Source organism: Mercenaria mercenaria, chromosome 1, assembly GCF_021730395.1.
Source record: "Mercenaria mercenaria strain notata chromosome 1, MADL_Memer_1, whole genome shotgun sequence".
Lineage (NCBI taxonomy): Eukaryota > Metazoa > Mollusca > Bivalvia > Venerida > Veneridae > Mercenaria > Mercenaria mercenaria.
In genome coordinates, this window is record NC_069361.1 from 47,548,618 (window position 1) to 47,576,009 (window position 27,392).

At 33.4% G+C, this 27,392-nt stretch overlaps 1 protein-coding gene across 7 annotated transcripts in view; it reads left to right on the top strand.

The window, feature by feature from the left end:
• The window catches only part of LOC123539512 (ectonucleoside triphosphate diphosphohydrolase 1-like), an 85,595-nt gene that overhangs the window by 31,797 nt on the left and 26,406 nt on the right, over nucleotides 1–27,392 (top strand). Inside the window, exon 1 of one of the 7 annotated variants that reach the window (XM_045324215.2) lies at nucleotides 7,031–7,139. The exons of 4 other annotated variants lie outside the window; for them this stretch is intronic. The gene's annotated coding sequence lies outside the window, so the exon portion shown is untranslated. Of the gene's footprint in view, nucleotides 1–7,030; nucleotides 7,140–10,050; nucleotides 10,190–18,197; nucleotides 18,336–27,392 lie in introns of those variants that run through there. 2 more of the 7 variants (XM_053546673.1, XM_045324195.2) reach the window with 2 other exon arrangements.

Below are 27,392 nucleotides of genomic sequence, written 5' to 3' on the forward strand. Positions count from 1 at the left end.
GGAAACCTTGGTAGAACCACCAATCTTCCTTGAGCCGATTGGATGCTTCCTCAAACGATAGCATTCTAGACTCTCCAAGCGAGTATCGAACCCACAGCAATAAGGGGCATGTGTTTGGAAGTCGGCGACCTTAACCACTCGGCCGAGAAGCCCACAGGTAATCTATCAGTCTATTCAATTTTCTACATCATTGTATGTCTAGACCTTATTTAAATATGATACTGTGGAGATTAAAGAGGTAAGCATGAAATAGTCATAAAATAGACACAAGAATCTTTAAAAATGGTATAATATATTGTGAGATAAACATTTATTTATCCCTTCACCAGAGGTCAAGTATAATAGCTATACCCGGAACCATTCTGCCTGTCCCTTTGACTACATTAAGACGGTACTTTTATGTCTTAGATCCATGAAACTGTCAAGTCTACTGTTTAAGTATATTTATGCGACTACAGTTATGTCGCTAATCATGGGATCTGTGTGATTTTTAAGATGAATACTGCTAACATAGGTTGATTTAAGAACAGAATTTACACAGCAACCGTTCGTATGTCCGTTCTGGATCAAAACCTTGTGTGAGCACCTACCCCTTCTTCTCTCTATCAGTTTAGACAGCATTTTCTTTGATGTATTGTCAATAACTTCCACAACATCTACTGTAACACAAACATTTGAATCACCTTTGTAGCTTAAGGAAAAGTTCCAAGAAGTGTTTGTCATTGTTTATAGACAACGATCCTGAGAAGTATAAACTTCTGTTAGACGATTAAACCGTTTTGTAATTTATATAAAAGGCATTTCAAAAGGTTGAATATTTAAAGAATGACGGAAACAGTGCCCGGTGAGGTTTCACGCTGAATGGTTCTCTGCAACAAAACTTTTTTGATATTATTCTATTTATCACCCACCCATTACACATCGAAAATAAAAATAATCGGAAGCATGCATATCTATTTCTTACTGACAGAAAAGTACCCACGTAAGAAATGTCAAACAAAATCTGTTTATCATAAAAGAATTCAGCTGAAGCAATATTAAGAGTATAAAAAAAGAGTAAAAAAGAGTAAATTGATGGTAATAACTTAAATTTGTGACATAGATCAAGTAAATGTAAGCGCATCGTCTCGTAATATTGTTGTTTTTGTTCTATATTACTTACGTAACGCAAATGACGCTCTGTACAGGTACGGTTAATGTAGTTATCATTAAAATTTAAACAATCTGTCCAATAAAATATATTTCAACCAAATTATAGATAAAGATAATGTAGTTATCATTAAAATTCAACAATCTGTCCCGGATAAACTATATTTCAACCAAAATACTGACACCTTTTTTTTGTAGTTATGTTTCAGTTATTCGGACTTACTGCAAAATAGTAACTGATTACATTTAAGGATTTGGAGAAAAATGCAAACTTGCATGGTTTGCTCCTTCACTAAAATACGCCACCATCCTACTCAAAATATGTATATAGATATCTTGTGTTTACATACTATATTCTTTCAAAAGATGCTACATCAATTTGCTATTTCGAGCTCCACGTTTTTGTGAAAAGGAAACGCGCCGAATTCTGTTTGCCATATATGTCCCTTATGTCGAAAATTCAATCGTGCAGAGAATCTTCCTACATGCATACTTATCTTAATTAAAGTTGTGTCGCAATAAAGCACGGCGTGTAATTGACAAATCCATCAAACGTGAAATGTTATAATTATATTACGCTGAATGGAACACTTTCATCATTGACCAGAATATACTTTCTGAGCGTCATTTATTGTTCAATAGTTTCAACGAGTGTGTGCCTATTCCTGGATGAGGTATGTTTTAAAACCTGCCAAATTGAAAGGTCAACAAACTGACGTGTTTTGCAAAAATTTCTTTGGTCGATATTTGGAACTTCATTGAAGTCCGGATCGTTACGCGCAGTGGAAGGCATTTGATTCTGTCGTGTTTTATATTGTTATAATTTATAGTACAAAAAGGAATAGTTCTTGGAGCAAACTTTTACCTAATGTATTAACAAAACTACAGGGTAACAGACGATGAATACAATATTGACATAATAGAATACAGCGTTTAACTAAAATAAAAAGAGATATTTTGACTGACATTTATATTAAGATGTATCATCAGACACCAATAAAGTGGTATCATTATCCAATTACCTACAAATATGATATGGTAATGGTGGGAAAATCGTTTATATATGTGTGTGTGTAACATACCATGTGTTCTTTAGAATTAAGTTAATCAAGCCCCGCGATTTGGAAACACACTGAAAATATTTCAATAAATTTCCCAAATTATTCTGGTTGAATTACGTAATAAATGCTCATAACTGAGTTCCGTGGCAAGTGTTTCATTGTTGCACAACAAAGAACAAAAAACAAAACAACAACGGCAACAGAAAAACAACATTAAGTGCATTACGCTACTGTAAAACGATGCATTTGGTGCTTTCCTCCCACACTTCATAAATTTTATCTGTTTGATAAATGAGACAGTTACTGCTGAGTGGTTTTATTCCGTGTTTGATGCATAAAGGCAATGGATGTGTTTGAAACACAGCTCTATAATAATGGTTTTAATTGAAAGGATATCAAACTGCTGTGAACTGCAAAGATTTAATGCCATAGATATTTCCTACTACACTGTTAAGTATTAATTTGGACTTGGGTATAAATCATGAGGTACATAATAGCATTTTACTTTGAAAAGACCAACATTTTATGTTGTGTCAAACTATCTATTGGCTATTAATTCGATTACAACATCACTTCTTTTATCTTGTTTATGTAACATTTCAAACTTTCCATTTTCGTAATCCAGATGAAAAATATAGAGTTGTTACCAATATGTGTCTGAAATGTTTTGAATGTTCATTTTTACATATCATTTATGACTAACTTGAAGGACTTGGCTTTATTGAAAATCTCTCACTTCCGATGTTTGCTTCTGAAAAGGAAAGGGCATAGACTTAAGATGAAACAAAGATTCAGAAAAGAAAAGGGCATACACTTAAGGGGAAACAAAGATTCAGAAATGGAAAAGGCATAGATTTAATGGGAAACAAAGATTCAGAAAAGGAAAGGGCATAGACTTAGGGGAAACAAAAATTCAGGTTAGTCAATAGATTGACTAGAAACAATCAGACACTGTCTGAGCAAAAACGCGCCGAGATCTGTTTGCAAGATTTCACCTCCTCATCATTCAAATTGTGTTACGTCGTAAATATAAATGCCAAGAATCTGTCTGTCTGTCATTATCCTGACCAAATAAACGGCACAAGCATACTGTTGTGTCGCAATAAAGTACGGCGCTATCATCCTAACAAAATAAACGGCGCAAGCATAATGTTGTGTCGCAATAAAGAACGACGCCTCACTGACAAATGCTCTCGTATAACGTATCCTGTACAGATTAAAAAGGAATATATACGGGGCTCCAGTTAAATTGCTAAACAGTTACAATGAGTAGTGTGTATACTTGAACTCAGATAAGTAATGGAATTTAATGTTTTCAGAATAAGTATTTTAAGGTTCAAATTAAAATGCCAATGAACTGCAGTTATTACTGCAAGGAATTTATATGATGAATATTTATGTAATTGCATTTTAAGTCTCTGGATCGTTGTACGAATGAAAGGAATTTAGTTGTATCATAATTTTACTTATAAAATAAATCATGGTTACAAAAAATAGGGAATAGCTTCTGGTATATTTAATCCATCGATTTTTCAGTATCTTTTGTATACAACTATCGGATTAATTTTTATGTTGTATTTGAGAATTTTTCTCTGAATTCGCTACACCAACGTTTGCTATGTATAATTATGATAAGGATGTTATTACTTTTATTATTATTATCGTCATTATTAATGCTGTAAATAAAACCTTTATTCATGGAAGGTAACATACAATTCTAAACTGACCGTAAACGTTTGAATAAAACGTAAAAAATAATGTAAATCTAACATAAATTATTGGAATGGATTAAGAAAATAAAACGTCATAGGAAGATTTTTTAAGCTGAAAATTACTTTATTAAATATTGAAAACCGACAATTTGTAAATAAAAGTATCTGAGTACTGAGATGCACCTATACTATTTGATGCATTTGTCAATGAAATGGCATGATTAAGCAAAGAAATACACGAATACACATTGTGTCAGTTAAAATAGCAAACTATTTAAAAACCTTGTTGTCATAATACATATAATGACATGCAAATAATCTATTTTCAGGACATTCACATACATCAATTTTTACCTAAAATGTAATATATCATTATTGGCAAATATGCAATGCTTTAACCTTCAGTCTGCTAGCGGCAAATGCTTCTGCCTTTGCGACGAGGCTAATGGTCTGCACTGTTCGCTATTTCAGTGAACTCCCCTTTGACAAAAAAGTGGTACTGCCCAAATTGAATGATGGACCAGTTCATTTTAGAAATGTTAAATCATGTTATGCTTACTCCCAGCAGAACGAACTCATTTGTGATTTGCAATATACCGATAAATAGGATAATGATAATAGGAAAATCTGAATTCTGCGATCGTTGACATAGATTAATTCAGCATAAAGAAATTTAGTGGGCTAAGGTCAATGGCAGCCTCGTGCAGTGTCTAAGGAATAGGCGCCAAAAGCAATCTGCGACACACGTCCCTCAGTTATCCTTATTGAGTTACGACGTAAATACAAACTCTCACAAAGTTTGTCTGTAATCATCCCAATTCATTTTTGTTGTGTCATAATAAAGTCATAAAACGAAGAATGCTCTTGTAGTATGATGTAATGAAACATATCCAGTCTAGACTAGCATTCTATAAGCAAATTTTTGCAAAGTTATTGTCTGTGTTAATTACAGGGAATTTTTGTGATCATTCTTAGATGATATGGCCTTTCGAACACTGTTGCTGGATTTAGAGTCTAAATCATATGGTGACTTTGAACAGCAATAAATATTAAATTTTAAAGGATCTACCGCAGTGAATAAATAAATTGCGTTATTTCCAAGACTGGGCTGTTATGTGAAAAAAGGTATCATATTTTTGTATTTCATTCAGCTGATTGCATAACAGAATTGACAGCCTTAAGCAAAAATCACTTGGTTATTTTATAATACTACATTTCTTTTTGATACGGCGATACATTTGGACTCTAACACTGTTAAAAATATGAAGTAAATATAACTATGAATAAAGAACAAATATTCACTAGGATCCATGAAAGCAGTCTCACAATGCAAACAAAACAACACAGCAGGGTATGAAAGATAGACATATACACACAAAATATAGACATATACACATAAAACATACACATAAAACATAAAACAAGGACATATACACATAAAACATACACATAAAACATAGACATATATTCACATAAAACATAGACATATACGCATAAAACAAGGACATATATACATAAAACATACACATAAAACATAGACATATACACATACACACATGTTAAACAAGGACATATACACATAAAACATACACATAAAACATAGACATATACACATAAAACATAGACTTATACACATAAAACGTAGACGAAGTAGAACAAATAGACAAGGACAATCAAACACATAATGATCTCAGAGAGGCACCTAATTCAAATTATTTATTCACATTTTCATGAAAGTGTTAAAAAGGCAAAATTAAAATTTGATAGAAACTAGGTTGGTAAAAAATAAACACAACATTTTAAGTATTTTTAGAAAACTAAATGGTTTCTATAGACCAATGGAGAATTAATCATTAATATATTTTGCCCGATGTCACAAGTACTACCACTCATTAAAGTGCGAGTTTATAATGGTTACTTATTGTAGGACAGGTTTAGTTTATACTAATTTGTTTTAGCTCGATTGTGATGAAAGCTTCAAGCTTATTGGAATCACTCTCGAGTCCGCTTCCTTGAAAAACCAGTACGTGTGTCATATGATAAGTCATGGTCATGACCCCAGTGGGGTTCGAACCCACGACCCCTGGATTGAGCGGCCGACACCTTATCCACCAGACTACCGCTCAACATATATTATATTCCACATCGCTTGCATGTGAAGAATATACTTTAGTATTTATACAGGTAATTTCACATAGCTATAGTATTTGCTTGTATATAGTATTTACATGGAAAATATTATTGATTGTAAACATTGCCCGACGTGTCAATTATATGTCTAGAAAACGTCTTGTCGCTGTAAATTATATTGTTCAAGTAAAATATGTCTGTATGACTTCTTACCTGTAGACATATGTGACCATCAAAGCGGGGCAATGACCAAAAAAAAATAGGTTCTTATTGTAACACCAATCCGTTTAGGACCGCCTTAATATAAAAAAGATCAGTCAGCTATTTGATTAATACACACTACCGCCATTGTTACCAATGAATTTGTACTTCTAGAATTGTAACGTTATAACATGAGGTTATATAAATGACTGGATTATATCCCCCTTTACATTATGAAACCTATGACAAATATATATGATAACAATTATTGTAAATAGGAAATTAAACGGATATATATGTTGATAAAAAATTAATACTACCTTTGTTAACCTCATTGTTTGACTTCTGTTGTAATGTAAAATGTATAATTTGCATGATTGCAATCGGATATGTATGTACAACGAAGTACCATAATGCCTAAAGATGCAGCCACATCTAGATGTCATTTGGGTCAAACGTCTACCGATACAACTGGGAATATAAATTTTACGCGTGGACAATTACAATTTATAGATAAAAATCAAATATGTACCTGCAGGTATAAAATTGTACCTTCATGTACATTTTAATACCTGAAGTTACTTAATCAAACCTCTACATTTAAATTTTGTTCCTGCGGGTATAAATCTTCAAAAGTAATTAGAATGCACTCGCAGATATAAAACTATGTACCCATGTAACTGCTGTTTTTAAAGTCATTTGGGGTACAGTTTTATTACATCTTGTTTTTGACTTCAGTGGTACGCCGAACGCTATTGTATTACGCCGCGACGGAGCATTCTTGCTCCTCCTTGACTAGAATACGTTTATATTTTTCTCGAAGGCCTCTGAGCGTCAGGTATTGATGGGATATATTCGTGTACAGTTAATTCTTGGATGATTTACAGTAAGGGATTTTAAAATTAGTCTGTTTTAATGATTAAGTAAATTGAAATATATTGAAAAGGAATTAATGCTGGATAATTAAGTGAATTCAACGTGTTAATTTATAATTTATTATTTCGGATAAGTATATTGATTTTTGTCACAAAAAATAAAAGAATAAATATTGGAGCATTTCATTAAACTAGATTCCTTTTTGTTAAAGAAAAAAATAAAACTGTGGAAATTTCATGTTTGTAATAGTGCTTTACGCTGATAATGATTAAACCGACAAATTTTTGCCATGTGTAAACGTAACATATACATGTGAAATAATATATATAAAACATCTCCTTATATTTCGATCCAACATTATGAAAAGGTAATGAATATAGTTTCGAGATTTTAGGTAAAATTCTGCAAGCTATTTTATTCAATATTGAAATAAACCAGATGTAAATGCTCAGAGTCAGCTTAATGCAGAATCACGTTAACACTGGCGGCTGTTTTCTGTTGTAAATGTAATAAACGCATCGAAGAGATATTTACATCCCTTAAATAATGACTTATTTATGAGATATAGACGAAATGTGGGACTGGTACAAGAAAGCAGGTTCTTGAAAAATTGTGTAATTTTTTATGTTGCAAGCTGCATACAAGCAGCTACACCAACACTTTTCTGGCCATGTCAGCACATTATTAACTATTTGTTTCTTAAGCACAAAATTAAAAACTGAAAAATTGAATAAGTTTACTGCACAGTATACTTGTAACACCAACTATCAGATTTGTGTGACTGTATAAACAGTATACTGTGCTAGGCTAATATGTAATTTATAAATGTATAATTAGCCATGATCTGTTTGGACAGTTTCGTCAAATTGAGTACTTTTATCTTATGCGTCATTATATATTTTTAATAACACCTTAAACATCGGACCTATAACTGCCATCATTAAGAAGTAAAATGATTAAAAATATATGAACTCACTTTATGTACAGAACAAGCCATTCTTGTCTCTATAAACGATTACAAATACAATCACAGCTACGCAGTGAATGTTTATACAATGAAACTAAGCTAAAGTCATTTGCCGTTTCGTGCGGCAAACATCAAGCATTGTCAGTGACACTCTTACATCTATTTGCACTACATGTTTTTACTTGTAATATCGGAAATTGAGTAAACGCTCAAAGAATCTATGTTTGATCATCCTAATAAAATTACATAGCATGAATATTGTCGAGTCATGAAAAGCATAGCATCTGATTGACAAAACCCTGTCACATGCGAATCGCTATTGCGATGCCGAAGCAAACTGGGCTTTAATTATTGCTCAATGTGTATTCTTTTTTCGATTTCATGTAATTGAATTCAATTTCTTTTAGATAAATTTTATTACAGTTCAATTTTAAAGGTTTACAGACTGTGAAGAATTTATATTGTGAGTATATGGAATTGCTGTTTTAAGTCGTTATGTGAATGATATGTATTCATTTCTATGGTATTTTTGTATAACATTTCAAATTATGGTAACGTAAAATGAGGAAAAAATTCGCGGAGCAACATATTAACTGTAATAAATCCATTTATAATGCACTTCCTGTATGAGTTATATTCAATTTATATGGAATTAGTTTACCCTGATTTCGTTACCAAAATTGTATGTCATATGAAAGAAATAGGCTATTGCTATTTACAATAAAGAGTCATGTTAAACAGTGTTGAAAACAATTTCTGAAGAAGGTTGTAAGTGGTTACATCTGACATTTTCTTATAGATATTAAGTATAACAATTTACTTTCAGGAATGGGTGTATTAAATGACTGCTGAACAAACCATAATGACGGCGGTTAGCAATAGACACTGATACATTTCTACCCTTCAGATTGTTGAACTGTAGTTGGTTAAACAAGCGAGTGTATACGTAATAGTTTTACAATTGCGACTTTACACAACGACGTTTACTTTTTGTTACTCGTATCTTGTCACTTAACTTTTGTTGAGGTTCATAGTAAAGAACTTAAGTTTAATCACCCGTTACTTAATTTGGAAATACCCAGTCATATTAAAGATAGAGTTTTCAGTAGTTGTCGGGATCTTGAAACACGTTTACCATTTTTGCTCGTCTGTCGAAGCATCGGGAATTATGTTAAGTTTTATCTGATACTTCCTGGTTACTTTGTGAGGAGCGCAATACAACCGGATCTGCGGCGGCTAAGGTTTTCATTGAATAACACTTTCTTGTTCAGATTTTATTTTCTTTATTCAGCATATGAGGGCTCCAAACGATACAATCTTGAACCTATTAACATCACACTCCTCTCCTCAAATAAAGGGATTGCACTACATCCAAAACAGACTATAGTATGAAATAATGCAACGATTTGTAGAAGTATGGTGTAATATTGTAGCGCCTGTGAACCGTTAAAAATGACACCCGTGAGTCCTGTGAGGGGTAAAACTGCATTATGTAAGTTAAGTACTAAAAGTGATTTATTTCTAACTTTTCAACACACAACTATAAAAAGTTCTTCTTAAAAAAAGCAAATCTGAAGAAAATTGAATTACATTTATTACCACTGTATATCTGTTCCTGTCAGTACTATCAAGGTATGCAAAATCATTACCGTTCCCTGCTGTGCACCTTATGTCGTTTCAGTTTGACTGGTGCCGAAATCAATCTGCAATAATGCCTTTTCATTATTCTAATTGAGTTGAGTCGTTAATACAAACAAACAGACGATTTATCTTTAATTATCCTTATTAAGTTGACAATACCAGTATTGTTATGTCACAATAAAGCACAGCGTATAATTGGCAAAAGCCATCAAACGTAAGAAGCTATTGGATTACACTGTAATTGAGCATTATCCTCCTAGACAAGCATACATATTCTGTCAGTCATTCGGTTGGACGCGAGCTGGATGGACGTTTTATCTGTTTGGTTTTATTCTCTGATGATATTTGGTGATGGAGTTTTACTATGATACAAATTAAAATGTACTGCAAGAAAGTTATGAATTGAAAAGTTGATTTTTTTTCTCAGGGTTGGTTCGTTACGTGAATAAAAGGTATGATATATTGTAGTCAATGTAATTAGTCCCTTACCTGTGGAACACCGGAGGAGACTATAGGAGTGCCCTCCGTCCGTCCTTTCGTCCGTCGGTCCGTCCGCAAATCTGGATCCTGCAATAACTAAAAAAGTATTCAATTTAGGTTAATAAAACTTGGTATGTTTATAGAAGGCAATATGTAGATTATGCACGTACATGGCTTATGCTTGTAGGTCAAAGATCAATGCCACTATTTAAGGTTAGGTAAAAATTATTTCTGGTCCAGAACTTTTACATACATTGATGGATTATCTTAGTGATACACACAAACGTTTCCTATGATGAGGCAATGTGTCAACACATGATCTATGCGTGTTGGTTAAAGGTTAATTTCACTGTTCAATGTCAAGTAAAAATTTGATTCTGTTCCATAGCTTTTAATTGCATAGAAGGACGTTTTTAGTACCACACAGAAATATTCCCCATGATTAGACTATTTGTCGCGCACATGACCGAAGTTTGTCGGTCAAAGGTCAAGTCGTCACTATTGAAGATCAAGTAAAATTGCCACTGCAATACTCGGTTACTTGTTATTCTTAAGACGTATACCACTTACAAAATCATACAATAAATTTCCACTGAATTTGACGTGTAAGCTATCGTGTAACATTTATCCAGGTATCAGAAGAGAGATAAAACATCTTTTTTACCTTAATCTAAGTAGTAACTTAGGCTGTTGTTATGCCACTAGAAGGGATCAAGTAATTAAGTGTAATTGATATTCCTAGTCCAGTAAAAAATTATAACAATGTCGGGTCAGTCAGTTTCAAAACATATAATCTGGATTTTTTTTCACTCTATTTCTTTACTTAAATTAGTGATGTCTGATGTTTCTGTTAAAAACTGATGTTGAAGCGATACCTTCATAAAATATTTAGAAATTAATATTCTTTTCAAACCTAACTAAAATGGTTTAACTTTTTTAAAACTAAATATCATGAAAATATTTTGTTTTAATTTGGAAATGGGATAGCTTAGATAATTGATAAAGCTTTTTGATAGTTTCTTTTAAAGCTTACGAAAATATGTTTGTGCATTCAGACTTTGTATGCGTATCTATAAACATGTACCGAGGTCACCTGTACTGAAAAAAAACCAGCCAAAAGCGATTCAACAATTAAGGTGTGATGACATAATAAAATTATTACCGGAAATGGTTATGCAATACAGTAATCATTATTCTATACTTTATTTGCACGTAAAGGACACAGATTAGTGTGAAAATATCGGATTTACACAGGTGAGGTGGTTAATATCTGTGTAAAATAGACATGAATACGACACATAAAGATTTAACAAGAATTTAGACCACGATAATCCGTAAATAGCCAATCGCAAAGCAGACTTGTACCCGTCTATATTTCATATACAATGGTAGCGTTGTATATATATATCGGGGGAAACTTGGGCAAAAACGCGTGAGTTTCGTGCCAGTTTACCATCTAACAATACAGGCTAACGCCGGAGTTAAATGACCTTGCAATATTCTTACCAGTTATCAAAGAGATAAAAGAATAAGATTGACTTGGAGGTACATTCAGTTGACAACGTCTAAATATTAATATCTTAAAAAAATGAGCCCATGTAATTGGATATCAATAAAAGGGTTCACATGACTGAAATACAATACTGGAAATACTATGCATATAAAAATCAAATTGAATTACAAGAAACTCCATATTTGTAGTGTATGTTTTTATGTTCACTTGTTATAAAATAGACATGTCAGCACGATCCTTACATTTGCAAACAACTGGATCCAGTTGTTTGAAACTTAAACAGGCGATTGAGCTAACGGTCGATTAACTTTATAAGTATATTAGTTTAACAGCTTAATGCAGGGGTCGTGGGTTCGAGCATCACTGGGGCCACGACCATGACTTTAAATATGACACCAGTACTGGTTTTAACAGGAAATGGACTCGAGAGTGGTTACAATAAGCTTAAAGATTTCATCACAATCGAGCTAAAACAAATTAGTATAAACTAAACTAAACTAAACTAATAGCCCGTTAAAGTTTCGAACTGGGCCCTGTGAGATAGTAGAACAACTACATCATTTTTACAAGAAAGGCACGATATAGTAAAAAGTTTTCGTAGTACTACGAGCATCTACGCACTAACTATATCATGATAAACAAAATAAATAAATAAATAAACACCGACACTGGTTCCTGTTTTCATAAGAATAAAAATGAATATAACCATAATTATTTTGTCACTTTATACCGATTGTTGAAAAGTGATTTCTAATAGAATCTGATAATTTGTATGTGTTTATGTGTATTACCAGTAAGCACTAGTCCTTACTTAAAATACCAGATTACTTCAAACAACAGTAATTTGTTTATCCAACATGTTTACCTCCGATTTGCTGTCAGCCTTTTTTGCAGTTTCGGAACCTGGCTATCTTCTTGAATCAACGTATCTGTCATCGTGTTTTGCCAACATGCAAACTCCTCACAAAAAGTAATTGTTCAGCAGTTCAGTTTTGAGTATTTTGAGAAATCCATATTTAACTGTTTAGCATTTTCGATTGCAACTGACTCAAAGTGTTAATGAACGTCAAATTTTAGTAAATCCGGTATTTGAGTAAAACTGAATTTATACAAAATATCCTGCATTCTTTCTTATGCCCTACCGACAAATAAGCGCTAACGGTACAAAGATAATATCACTGTTATAAAAACACGTTAATCGTAATTTCTATAGAACGCGTGGGACAGGTTTCAATAATTGCAGTTTTTATATCACGTGGTCTAAGTCGGATAGACAACTCGTGCCGTTGTCTACGGGATATATACAACTCGCTTTGCTCGTTGTATATATCCCGTAGACAACGGCACGAGTTGTCTATCCTATACATATTATATTGCGAGATATAATGATACATTTAGTATGATGTGTGTCAAAGGAAACATTTGCAGCAGTAGTTGCGTGGCAGATTAGAGATATACTTATTGTTGACGTATGTCTGTCTGGCTCAGTGCCCGCACTAAAATTGTATAGGTATGTCTACAAGTACAGGCCACTGCAAAATATATTCTTGCAGGATACTTATATGGCTATTTGTTTCGATCTAGGTGGCTATAAGAATAATAGAAAAACCAGGCTGATGTGTACTCTCAATTTTTACAACATCTGTCTGTCAACATTCTGCGTGGATACCTACAAATGTGCTTCTCGATGGAATTTGACATAATTTTGTCGGATGTATAGAAAATCCATACACTCACTTAACGCATAATAACGAATACTATTTTTTACTAGAGCTCAAAATATTCTTTTTCCTTCACGATTTAACATATTTTATGCTACATTTGTTTGACTAGCAAAGGAAACTTTTTTGATGTAAGTAAAGTGTTGTCCTAGTTTGCTTAATAATAAAAGGTCTGTGTATTTAGAATTAAGGAACACGTTTCTTGATTCTAGATTAAGTTGTAAATTAAAAGTTATATTTTAGACAAAGACCATTTGTATAAACTTTATAATGATATGAACTTTAAGTATCCAAAAAACTAGAACAAATACAAACAACAATATACAGTTATTGGCTTTTATTGAGGTAAGCATATGCACCAAATCACCTGATAACCGAAAACGAAAGCCCTCGTACTAACTCTTTGAAATCCTAATGCAGTCCTTCAATCACAAAGTGATTGCGGTACTATATCCAAAACATCCCGAAATTTTACAAGCTGTTCTAGACAAAGGCCTGCAAACATTATTAGATCCAGGTAAAAGCGATATTATCTTCACCGTCCAGAACATATATGCAAGAAAAGCGCTAACTGAATGTCTTTTCACGTATCAAAACATTTAAATAAATTTCTCCAAATGAACAAAATTTTACTAGATGCAACTATAAGAAAGGATGTTCATAATGAGATTTACGTGTCTCTGTTACAACATAACCAATAATTTAATTATATGATGTACTTATTCAATGGCTTGCCGGTCAATAGTCAAAACCATTGCCCGGAGTCCAAAGGCAATTCAAAAAGAAAAGTGTTTTATTACATGACATCAAAAATTAATTTTCGAATTATCAGGCCAGTAAATATGCGTTAAATACAGACCGACCATATAGCAAACACTAAAGACCTTCGATTTATGTAAGGAGCTGTGATATAAAATTCATTTATTATTTACACTTATAACAAACGAGGTATAAATACCTGATACCTGTCAAGAGATATAATGATCGGCTGGAATAGCAATATCAAGCATTCACAACGAACGTGTTATATATGATACTAGTCGAAACTCTGTCGACATTTGTCCAATATAACATGAAATAATTTATGCATGAAAACTTCATTAATAAACTTGCCGTCTGACATGAATTATCTAAAAATGCAATGCAAGTTAAATAAGGTCAGGTCTGCAGCTATTTATGAAGTTTGTTCACGAATAGAATGCCATGCAGATAAGCTAGTTTGGTTACTTCTTTAACACACATATAAATGCTTTAAAGTTTACTTTTAAACACGTTTTCATACTGTAAATGGTTATGCAAAGATAATAGGAAGATTTTGGAAAAAATATTAAAGGCCCGATTTAAAATCAAACTATATAGCGGTTTGTTTTACAATTTTTCGCATAGCCCTACTGGATTGAGATGTGCTTTAAAGGCAATTTTCTAGCAAAATATTTTGTATATCAATAATCGATACTAAGTTTATATAATGAGCAGCCTGTACCATTATCCTTAAAAAGGCATCAGTTGTCATTCACCCTTTACCTGTTTGAATTCTTCGTAAACTATTATCAGTGTCGGATCTCGCTTAGATTACGAAGGAGTGAAGTAGAAAGGATTTATTAGACTAAAATCATTCTATGGTCATGCTAACCTAGACGAATCTCAAAAATGATAATCTAAGCCATAGGAACTGCAGTTAAAAGCAGTTCAATATATCACGTTTTAATCTCAGGATACCTGTATTTTGGGACAGTTTCATCAAAATGAGTACATTTACTTTAATGTTATGCGTCATTTTATATTTTGAATAACATGTGTTCAAGCTAAAACATCGTACAACAACATTTCCCTTTGACACTATTAAGAAGTAAACGAATTAAAAAATATATGAAATCACTTTAAGCACAACAAAAAGCCATGCTTGTCCTTTAAAACAATTATAAATGTTCCATTTAAGTACCTATACAGCTACTCAGTGACTGTTTATACAATGAAACAATGCTTAAGCCATTTTCCGTTTCGTGGTCCCTTGCCGTTATAAGAAAAATCAAGCACTGTCACAGAGCAACACTCCTAAATATTTTTTGCAATACATGTGCCTATTTATTATATCGATAATTAAGTTATGGTGTAAATACAAACATATTTGATCATCCTAATAAAATTACATCGTATAAATATCGTTGGGTCACAAATAGCTTGACATCTGACTGATAAAACCCTATCACATGCGGATCACTAATGTTTTACGTTCCAATAGATGTCATTCCTCTTACGCTGAAGTTAAAAGAGAACTGCTTTAGTTATTGCTTAGTGATTGTCATGTAATGGATATTTGTTTTTCTTTTAAACAGGCTTTTCAGTTCAAACTGAAAGGTTAACAGACTGCAAATAAATTATATGGAATTGTCCTTTTATGTCGTTATGTGAATGATATGTACGAGGGGCGTTCAATATGTTATGTTACTCCGTATGTAGTTCCGTAACCGCTTACCATTTTTAGATGCGGTTTTCGGCTCATTATAAAGCAATTTATTGGCAATAGAATGCTATATAAATTATAAAAATCGGCATGTTCAAAGTAAAAACATAATCATTTTAGTGAGGTGTGCTCAGTTATACTGGACCATAATTATAATTTAGGTTTGCCCTGGGCATCCAAACTATCAGAAAAATAGAATAACTTGTAAAATCACAAAATTCTATCATTATTCTACGAGGTACAGCAATTTGTGATGAGTTTGCTTTTGTTTTAAACTATTTATTGCATTTCTAATTTTACAACACAACTAAAAAATCTAAACTCGAGGTTGATTCCATCTAGAATGGATGATGAGAGCGATTAATCAAAGTTGTAAGAACTAGTTTCGCAATCGAGATACTAGTACCAACTTAAAATACAAAAAATTTTTAAACCATGATTATCGCACCTGACAAAATTGCAGAGGCTTATTGTACTCACCTTATCATTTTTCGTGTAAAGATATACACACTAAATTTAAAACTGTTATAAACATTTTTATTTTAGTTTTCATATTTTTCTGTGAAGATCATGATTTGTTTTATCTGTTTAAACTGAAAAATGAACTAGAGTTCTAGTTGGTTGTTGAATAGTAGAATCAAGGAATTGCATATTACAATTTCAATATTTTGGACATAAAATTGCCTAGTATACTCGAGTATACCTCACTCAAATGATTATATTTTTACTTTGAATCCACCGATTTTTATATTTTATATAGCATTCTGTTGCCAATAAATTGCTCTATAATATGCCGAAAACCGCATCTAAAAATGATAAGCGGTTACGGAACTACATACGGAGTAACATTACATATTGAACGCCCCTCGTACTTATTTCTATCGTATTTTGTATAATGTTATAAATTTTGTAACGTAAAATGAGGAAACAATTCGTGGAACAACATATTAACTGTAATGAATCCATTTATAATGCACCATTTTCTGTATAAATTATATTCATTTTATATGGACTAAGATTACCCTGATATTTGTTACCAAAATTGTATGTCATGTAAAAGAAGTAGGATATTTCTATTAACAACAAAGAGTTATATTAAACAGCGTTGAAAACAATTTCTGAAGAAAGTTGCAAGTACTGAATAAGGTGAATGAGGTAGCACGGTAATACACTGTTTTGTAAATGTTAAGTTAAACAATTCACTTTCGGGGATGAATGTATTAAATGACTGACTGCTGAACAAGCCATAACGACGGCGGTTAGCACGCTATGTTTTAATATTGACGCCCATCAGACTAGTGGGTAAAACAAACGAGTGTATACTATTTGGATTTTTACAAAACGTCGTTTATTATATTGTTATTCTGGGGTTCCTAGTAAAGAACTAGAGTTTAATCACCCGTTACTTAATAGGGAAATACCCTGTCATTGTTAAAGATCGGAACACCGTTTTTGTTCGTCTGTCAAAGTAGAAATATTGGCTTTCAAGGTCTTCACAAAATGCACTTGGATACCTACACATCGAGTATTACGTTAAGTTTACTAGTAATCTGTTACTTCCTGGTTACTTTGCGAAAGCCGGATCACAATACAACCGGATCTTCTACAGGTAAGGTTTTCATTGAACAACACTTTCTTGTCCAGATTTTATTTTCTTTATCCAGCATATGAGGACGCCAAACGATACTATTTTGAATCTATTAACATCACACTCCTCTCCTCAAATAAAGGGATTGCACTACGTCTAAAACAGACTAAACTATGAATGAATGCAACGATTTGTAGATATTGTAGCACATGTAAATCTTTAAAAATGACATCCGTGAGAATGTATTATGTAAGTTAAGTACTAAAATGAGATTTATTTAAAACTTTTCACCACACCACCATAAAAAACATAAAATATTCTGCTTTAAAAATACAAATCTGAAGAAAATTGAAGCACTTTAAATACCACTGTAACTATGTTCCTTTCAATGCTCTCAAAGTATGCTTAATCATTCTACTGTGCACTTTTTGTCGTTTCAGTGAGGCTGGTGCCGAAATCAATCTGCAATAATGATTTTCATTATTCTAATTGAATAAAGTCGTGCATACAAACAAGCAGATGATCTATCTTTAATCACCCTTATTAAGTTAACAATACCAGTATTGTTATGTCACAATAAAGCACAGAATATAATTGGCAAATGCCATCAAACGTAGAATGCTATTGCATTACGCTGTAATTGAGCATTATCCTCCTAGACAAGAATACATATTCTGTCAGTCATTTGGTTGGACGCGAGCTGGATGGAAGTTATAAGAATTTATTATGTGATGATGTTTGGTGATGGAGTTTAACTATGATAGAAATTAAAATTTGCTGCAAGGAATTTTGATTTTTTTTTCACAAGGCTTGTTCGTTATGTGAATGAAAGGTATGATATATTGTAGTCAATTTTATTAGTCACCTACTGGTGGAACACCAGAGGAGACTCTAGGAATGTCCTCCGTCCGTCTGTCTGTCCGGTCGTCCGTCGGACCATCCGTCCGTCTGTTCGTTTGTTCGTCCGCAAATCTAGATCCTTCGATCACTCAAAAAATATTCAAGCTAGGTCATAAATGTTGGTATGTTTATAGAGGGCAATATGTCCATTATGCACGTACATAACTTATGCTTTTAGGTCAAAGGTCAAGGTCACTATTGAAGGTCAAGTAAAAATTGTTTCTGCTCAATAACTTTAACATGCATTGATGGATTATCTTAGTGATACACACAAACGAACCCTATGATCTATGCCTGTCGGTTAATGGTCAATTTCACTGTTCAAGGTCAAGTATAATTTGTTTCTGCCTCGTAACTATTAATTGCATCGAAGGACGTTTTCACTACTACACAGAAATATTCCCCATGATTAGACTCTTTGTCGCGCACATGGCCCATGATTGTCGGTCAAAGGTCAAGGTCACTATTGAAGGTTAGGTAAAATGTGTTTCTGCTTCAATACTTTTAATTGCATTGAAGGATAGTTTTAGAATATGTGTCGCACAAATGACCCATGGTTTTCGATCAAAGGTCAAGGTCACTACTTAAGGTCAAGTAGTTTCTGCTCCATAACTTTTACATGCATTGATGGATTATGTTAGTGCTACACACAAACGATCCCTATGATGAGACAATGTGTCAACACATGATCTATGCTTGTCGGTTAAAGGTCAATGTCACTATTGAAGGTCAAGTAAAATTGTTCTGCTCCAAAACATAACTTTTACATGCATTGATGGATTATGTTAGTGCTAAACACAAATGATCCCTATGATGAGAAAATGTGTCAACACATAATATATGCTTGTCGGTTAAAGGTCAATGTCATTGTTCAAGGTCAAGTAAAATTTGTTTCTGCGTTTTAATTGCATTGAAGGACGTTTTAGTGCTAAACAGAAATGTTCCCCATGATTAGACTCATTGTCACGCACATGGCCCAAGTTTGTCGGTCAAAGGTCAAGGTCACTATTGAAGGTCAGGTAAAAATTTGTTTCTGCTCCAATACTTTTAATTGCATTGTAGGATAGTTTAGACTATGTGTCGCACAAATGACCCATGGTTTCCGACCAAAGGTTAATGTCACTATAGAAGGTCAAGTAAAAATGCTTTTTCACCGGCAGTGGTCTTATGTATTGCCACTACAATACTCGGTCACTAGTTATTCTTAAGACGCATACCCTTTAAAAATCATGTAATAACTTTCCACTGAATTTGACGTGTAGGCTGTCGCATAATACTTTTTCCAGGTATCACAAGAGAGATAAAAAACCTTTTACCTTAATTCAAGTAGTAAATTAATTAGGCTGTTGTTACGCCACTAAAAGTGATCAAGTAATTAAGTATAGTTGATATACCTAGTCCAGTAAAAAAAAATAACAACAACAAAAACTCTATTATTATAACAATGTCGGGACAATCTATTTTAAACATCTGGGAATGTTTATCAAGTTATTATAACAAACCGTACTTACATACAAAAATTAATACTAGCCTAACGAAGTTGTATACTTGTAAATAGATCACTCGTTATTTCCTTACTTAAATTAGTGATGTCTTACGTTTCTATTAAGATAACCAAGGGAAATACTGATTCTGAGAAGTGATACCTTCATAAAATATTTAGAAATTAAAAACCTTATTAAACCTAAATAAAATGGTCAAACTTTTTAACTAAATATCATGAAAATATTTGTTTTATTTTGGAAATGGGATTGCTTTTATAATTGATAAAGTTTTTTTGATAGTTTCTTTTAAAGCTTATGAAATTTTGTTTGTGTATTCAGACTTTTGTGCGTATCAATAAACATGTACCGAGGTCACCTGTACTGAAAAAAAAACGCTAATAGCGATTCAACAATTCAGGTGTGATGGCATAATAAAATTATTATCAGAAGTTGTTATGCAATACATTAACCAGTATTCCCTACTTTATTTGCATGTAAAGGACACATTAGTGTGATAATATGGGATTTACACAGGTGAGATGGTTAATATCTGTATGAAATAGACATGATAGCGACACATTAAATTTAATAAGAATATAAGATGTTGCGAGATATAAATAAATAAATAAATAATGCATTTAGTATGATGTATTTTAAAGGTTTTTAGCAGCAGTACTTGCGTGACAATAATTATGGTTGGCCAGATTGGTGTGTAAACCCAACTTTTACAACATCTGTCTTTCAATATTTTGCTTGGGTACCTATGAATGTGCTTCTGGACGGACTTTGACAAAATACAGTTTGACATACAGAAAATCCATACACTCACTTAACGTGTAATAACGAAAACTATTTTATACTAGAGCTCATGCAGAAGCTCAGAATATTCTTTTTATGCCCCCGAAGGGAGGCATATAGTTTTTGAACCGTCTGTCGGTCTGTTCGTCTGTTGGTCAGTCAGTCTGTCTGTCAGTCTGTCCGCAATTTTCGTGTCCGGTCCATATCTTTGTCATCGATGGATGGATTTTCAAATAACTTGGCAGGAATGTGTACCACAGTAAGACGACGTGTCGCGCGCAAGACCCAGGTCCGTAGCTCAAAGGTCAAGGTCACACTTAGACGTTAAAAGATAGTGCATTGATGGGCGTGTCCGGTCCATATCTTTGTCATCCATGGATGGATTTTCAAATAACTTGGCATGAATGTGTACCACAGTAAGACGACATGTCGCACGCAAGGCCCAGGTCCGTAGCTCAAAGGTCAAGGTCACACTTAAACTTTAAAGGTCATTTTTCATGATAGTGCATTGATGGGCGTGTCCGGTCCATATCTTTGTCATTCATGCATGGATTTTAAAATAACTACGCATGAATGTGTGACACAGTAAGAAGACGTGTCGCGCGCAAGACCCAGTTCCGTAGGTCAAAGGTCCTAAACTCTAACCTCGGCCATAACTATATATTCATTCAAAGTGCCATCGGGGGCATGTGTCATCCTATGGAGACAGCTCTTGTTTTCTTCACGGTTTAACATATTTTATGTTACATGTGTTTGACTAGCAAAGGAAACATTTTTTTTTTCAAAGACATGTATTTTGCTAGATAATAAAAGATCTGGGTATTTAGAATTAAGGAACACGTTTCGTATGTAACGGTCGCTTACTCATAGCTTGTAAGTTTAAAACCAATCTCTGACAACCGCGTCAGGGATTCCAAACTGCGTCAGGGAGTCGACTCTTTGGCTCAGTGGTTAGAGCAATTGCCTTCCACCCGGGCGACTCGGCTTCGAATCCCACCTCAACCACTTTGGGTTTTTCATCATACAATTCTATCCTATTCAATTTCTGTTACGCTCTTAAGTCGTATGATTCTAGATTAACTTGTCAATAAGAGGTTATATTTTAAACAAAACCGTTTGTATAACCTTCATATCAGCGGATTTATTATAACGATACGAAACCACAAGTATTCCAAAAACTAAAAAAAATACAAACAAATACAAACAACAATTTACAGTAGTTATTGGCTTTTAGCGAGGTCAATATGAGTGTTTATCGGCCTGCTAAAAGTGATATTGATCTCGGTCGATATCGGCAAATTACAAATGCACGAAATCACCTGATAAGGGAAACGTAAGCCCTCGTACTAACTCTTTGAAAATTCTAATGTAGGCTTTAAGTCACAAGTTGATCGCGGTACTATATCAACAACACCCCGAAAATGTACAAGCTGTGCTGTGCATAGGCCTGATTAAATCCAGCTAAAAGTGATGTTTTCTCCACCGCCAAGAGCATATATGCAAGAAAAGCGGTAACTAATTTTCTTTTCACGTATTAAAACATTTAAAAAATTTCTCCAAACGAACAAAATTTTACTGGATGCAACTGTAAGAAAGTATGTTCATAATGATATTTAGGTATCTCTGTTACAACATAACCAATAATATAATACAATATATCATGTACTTCAATGTCTTGCCGGTCAATAGTCAAAACTATTACCCGAAGTCCAAAGGCAATTCAATAAGTGTTTTATTACATGACATCAGAAGTTAATTTTCAATTTATTTTATGTTTTTGAATTATTAGGCCAATAAATATGCGTAGTATACAGACCGGCCATTAAGGAAAAAAAACCCCCAAAACTAAGCACCTATTTTTATATAAGGATCCGTGTAATAAAACCATTTATTATTTACACTTAAAACAAGCAAGGTGTAAGTACCTGATACTTGTCAAGAGATATAAGGATCGGCTTGAAAAGCAATATTAAGAATTCACAACGAACGTGTTATATATGATACATGTACTCTGTCGACATTTGTCCAATATAACATGAAATCATGTATGCATGAAAACAAATCTTAAGACATGCATTAACAAACTTGCCGTCTGACACGAATTATCTAAAATTGCAATGCAAGTTAAATAAGGTCAGGACTGTAGCTATTTATGAAGTATTTGCCATGCAGATAAGCTAGTTTGGTTACTTTTTAACTAACACACTTTTAAATGCTATAGATTATACTTTTAAACATGTAATGGTTATGTAAAGATAACAAGGTGATGTTTAAAAATTTATTAAAGGCCCGTTTAAGTTTATAGCGATTTGTTTAACAATTTTTTGCATAGCTCTACTGGACTGAGGAGCGCCCTAAAGGAAATTTTCAAGCAAAATATTTTATATATCAATTATCGATACTATGTTTATATAATGGGCAGCCTTTACCATAGTCCTTAAAAAGATATCAGCTGTCATTAATCCTTATACCTTATTTTCAAGCACTGTCAGTATTCTTCGTAAACTATTCTCAGTAAGGAGTGAAATAGAAAGGATTTATTAGACTAAATTATTCTGTGGTCATATTACACTAGTCGAATCTCAAAAATAACATTCTACCGGTAAGCCATAGAAACGGTGGTTAAAAATAGTTCAATTTAATGTTTAAATTTTAGGATACCTGTATTGTGGGACATTTTCATCAAATTGAGTATCTTTACTTTAATGTTATACGTCATTATATATTTTGAATAATATGTGTTCAAGCTAAAACATCGTGCAGCAACAATTCCCTTTAACTGCCATTATTAAGAAGTAAAAGAATTAAAAAATATATGAAATCACTTTAAGCACAACAACAAGCCATACCAGTCCTTATAAACAATTATAAATGTTCCATTTAAGCACAATTACAGCTACTCAGTGACGGTTTATACAATGAAACTATGTTAAAACCATTTTCCGTTTCGTGGTCCCTTGCTGTTATAAGAAAAAGCAAGCAGTGTCAGAGAGCAACACTCCTAAATCTCTTTGGAATACACGTTCCTAATTATCATATCGATAATTTAGTCAAAACTCAAATAATCTTTATTTGATTATCCTAATAAAATTTTATCGTATAAATATCGTTGGGTGATAAATAGCATGACACAGGTGAGATGGTTAATATCAGTATGAAATAGACATGATAACGACACATTAAATTTAATAATGATAAAACCCTATCAAATTCGGATCACTATTGTTTTACGCCCCAATAGATGCCTTTCCTCTCAAACTGAAGTTAAAAGAAACCTTTTAGAGCTTTAGTTATTACTCAGCGTGTGTTCTTTTGGTGATGTCAAGTAAATGAATTTGATTTCTTTTTACAAGCTTTATTTACTGTTCAAATTGAAAAGTTAACAGCCTACAAAGAATTTATATTGTGAGAATACGGAATTGCCTTTTTAAGTCATTATGTGAATGACAGGTTGTTATTTCTATCGTATTTTATATAATATTATAAATTACGGTAACCTTAAATAAGGAGAAAACGTAATAACTAATAAACCCCCTTAGGCCATACCAAATTGATTAGTAGTTCTTCGGAAAATTTTCAAAAAAATTAGGAGCGAGCGAGCGAAATTTTTTTTTTCTCTCAATTTTGATTTTTTCAGAGGCAGGTTGCTTTTACATGGAGCGAGCGGGTATTTTTTTTTTTTTTTTTTTTTTGCACTTATGATTATACATGAAATTAACATTTCTTTAAGAATAACACAGAACTTAAACATTTACAGTGTGACCAAGACAGTAGATAGCTTTTCTGTAGGTTTTAAAGACTACATGAATGGTTTTGCAAATAAATTCTTGCTAAAACTCACTGAATCACTTTGTTTTTATTTTGTATCTATAATTACTGAGGGACGAGTGTCTTATATTTAATTTTGATTGTTCTACATTAATCTGAAGGCGTGCCCATTTAACGGCAGAGGAAGAGGAATATTTAAGACAAAACAGGCACCCAAGTGGAATAACATATCTTCTGAAACCCAGTTAGATGGCTTCGACACATGAGCAACTTTGTGCCCCTAGTGAAACTCCAAACGGTAGAGGTGAGGGGAAGTAATAAATCACTTGACCAATGAGACCAAACGGAGTTGGACACACAAATGCTCCGACATTGCTCGAATCCATTGGAATAATTTCTTAACAGATAAGCTTAGCTTAAGTTTTTGTGGTAGAGGTTCATTTCAGTCAAAAATGATAACAGACGGACAAAAAATGATCCCAATATGGCCACTCTTTAAAAGTGTTATTTGTTGTGCTTTGATTGACCAAGAAATTTTGAGTTGGGAAGGTCTGTTTTTCAGATTCTTTCTTTCAATCAATTCACAGCCAATTAATATACAAACAGGGAAAATTGGGGTTACAACACGACAGAAATTATTTTTTATATCTACACAACTTATTTGAAAAGCTAAACATTTTTTAAAAATGAATATATGCATTTTGATAGAATATCTGACTGTCGTACTAAAGAAGTTACGTTCAAAACGATTTGGGCCCGAGACAATTAATGTGATGGATCAGTCAGGATCTGTGAACAAACTTTTTTTTCAAGAAAGCACTGGCTTTGGCTCTAGATCTAAAATATTAAACTAAACACACTGATAACAAATGGTTTGAAAACTTTATCTGAACAATATTTCTATGTTTAATCCAAATATTTTCAATTTGAATCCCCGTGGCCGTGCACGTCTACAAATCGGGCTTTGTTCTTTTCACTGTATAATTTGAACAATCGTAGAACGTGCATACTTCATCACCTACCGGCACATCGAAGGTCATGTGTGGCACTAGCACAGACACTCCAGGTGAACAACACCATAATTCCTGACACTTTGAGTTTGTGTCATCAGCTACATGTATTACGAACGCATGGATTCCGATCAATAACACTTTGACGCATTAAAACAGCGATAAAACCTGTTTACCGTTATCATTCCGGACCGCGTAATCAGAAAAAAAAAATTTTTTTCGGCGATTTTTATGTACGTGCGGGCGGGTGAATTTTTTTTTCTTTTTCTCGGGAATGAAATCATTGATGCGGTGGTTCCGACGAACGACAAATCAATTTGGTATGGCCTTATAATGTACCATTTTCTGTACAAATTTTGTTCGTATTTTACGATGAGGGTTTTCTAATTATTAAAGTTGTATGTTATGGAAAACGATATAGGCTATTTCTATTTACAAGAAAAAACAATGTTTACAGTAAAAATGGGATATTGAAACACGTTACCATTTTTTCCGTTTGTCCAAGTAGAAATATTCACACTCTCTTTTAAGATCTTTTAAATATTTTCTTGTATACATACAAGCCGAGCAATAGTTTTTTTTTAGTTTTATTCCGAGCAACTCGTGACATATTATGAGCCGCACAATGAGAAAACCAACATGGCATTTGCGACCAGCATGGATGCACGCAGTCTGGTCAGGCTTGCTAACGGTTTCTCTAATTGGAATAGGGCTTGAAAGCGAACAGTATGGATCCTGACCAGACCGCGCGGATGCGCAAGCTGGTCTGGATCCAAGCTGGTCGCAAATGCACTATGTTGATTTTCTCATGGTGCGGCTAAAAAAATACTTCCTGGTTATCACGGAAGTCGGGAGTCACAAAACAATTAAGGTAGCAGGAGACACTTCGAATTTTGGCCCCCGTCAATATTTGTAATAATTAGAACTTTGTGATTTTGGATGTCTATAAATTAAAGTGGGAGATAATGATTGTTAATTCTTTAGAAAATTTAAAAAGCTGATACATGTAAAATTCTGATGTCAGTTGTAAAACTAACTGCTGCTAGCTTTGTATGAATCGATGAGTCACCTTGGCGCTGGAAATTAAAATCATAGAAGGGTTCCATGCTTGTTGATTAATACTCAGGAACATTTTTGCTATTTTATGAAAAAAACGAGATGGATGGGCCCCATTCCATTAATATCCTGTAGTTCAGTAGGGACTTTTAAATTGAGAAATGCAATAAAATTGGAAATTGTTCCTGCAACGGGATCAATGCAGGCTGTCCAAATAGTGCCAAATTGATGATTTTGGCATGTTATTTTTAATGGATGGTGTAAAAGTTTCGTTTTGATAACTTTCTGTATTTTTATATGAGAGACCTGATCTTGTCATTAATTAAAAGCACAAAACATGCACGCAATTTATAAAATGGCCACCCTGATTCTGCTCATTAGGGAAGTGCAATGTTAACACTCACTACATGTAAGCCTGGCCGTGCCCCAAATTTTCGAATCTAAGTGTACCCTGCTACCTTAAGGGAAATCTGCCAAAATTAAATTTCGAAAGAACTCTTTAATATGTGCGGTTTCACATAGTTGAGAACCTCTTGTTAGATATTTGAAACTTTCTGGAGACTTAAAAAGCTAACTGACGGCACGGCAGCTCAAAAATGTTACGGTGAGGACACATCAAAGCATGAAAGTCAATATACACGCATACGACTTTTTTTTAGATTCTAGCACAATTAACAGTGTTCTAGTACAGTAAAAGCATCATTTTTATCGTTATTAACCCACATAGCGCATATTTAGCTCACCAGCTATGCATTATGTCAATCAGGGGGATGTTCGGACGGTGGGAACCCCATGAAATAGGCCAATAGGGTGGGAACATTTTATTTTCGCAAAATGATACAAAATTGCCCTTCTATCATTCCTAATGACAAA